Source organism: Orycteropus afer, unplaced genomic scaffold, assembly GCF_000298275.1.
Source record: "Orycteropus afer afer isolate SDZICR_OR568_19922 unplaced genomic scaffold, OryAfe1.0 scaffold00035, whole genome shotgun sequence".
Taxonomy (NCBI): Eukaryota; Metazoa; Chordata; class Mammalia; order Tubulidentata; family Orycteropodidae; genus Orycteropus; species Orycteropus afer.
Window position 1 is genome coordinate 5535256 of NW_006921622.1, and position 965 is coordinate 5536220.

A 965-nucleotide genomic window follows, 5' to 3' on the forward strand; every position below is an offset into this window, starting at 1 on the left:
CTTCTGTGTCTGTGTTAATTGGTTTCCCTTTTCTTTGTTGAAGAGGGTCTGTGCAATCCTTCTGCCTAGTCCGCCATCTTGCTGGAACTCCTCTGTTTGGTTGTTTTTGTATCTTTGTTTTTTAATTATCTTTTCTCTGTTTTATTTTGAATAGTTCCTATCTTTTCTTCTTCAATATCCAATCTATTATTCCCATTCAGTGTGTTTTTTATGTGACACATTGTAAATTATAAAGTGATATTTGAGCCTTTTTAAATATCTTATGTCTCTATTTTAGAACAAATGGGATACAATTTAAAAAAAAATTATAATGATAAAGTATCTATATCTAAAAATTTGCTATTTCAATTATTTTTATGTGTGTAATGGAGTGACATTGAATATGTTCACCATGTTGTGTGGCCATAAACCCACTGACATCGAGTCAATTCCAACTCATAGCAACCCCCATTGGGTTTCATAGGTAGCAAATCTTTATGGAAGTAGATTGCCCAGTCTTGCTTCCTCAGAGTGGCTGGTGGGTTAGAACTAACAGCCTTCAGGTTAGCAGTTAAATGTCTTAGGCACTGCACCAAAGCCACTATTTATTTCCAAATGTTTTTCATCACGTTAAACAAAAACACCATATCCTATAAGAAATAACTCCATTTTCTCCTCTACCTCAACTCCTGTAATCATTAATAAACTTTTGTTTGTATGCATTTGCTTATTCTAGGTATTTCATATCAGTGGGGTCATATAATATTTGCCATTTGATATCTGACTGATTTTACTCAGTATAATATTTTTAAGATCCATCCATGCTGTGGAATGTATACGAACTTCATTTCTATTTATGGCTGAATAATACTCCATTGTATGTATTGTTGCTGTTGTTGTTGTTAAGTGCTGTCGAGTCATTTCTGACTCATAGCGACCCCATGCACAGCAGAACGAAACACTGCCCGATCCCGCGCCAGCCCCAC

General features: G+C 35.2%; 1 protein-coding gene across 1 annotated transcript in view; it reads left to right on the forward strand.

The window, feature by feature from the left end:
- The window catches only part of MALRD1 (MAM and LDL receptor class A domain containing 1), a 1363654-nt gene that overhangs the window by 294855 nt on the left and 1067834 nt on the right, over positions 1-965 (forward strand). The gene's annotated exons all lie outside the window — the stretch shown is intronic.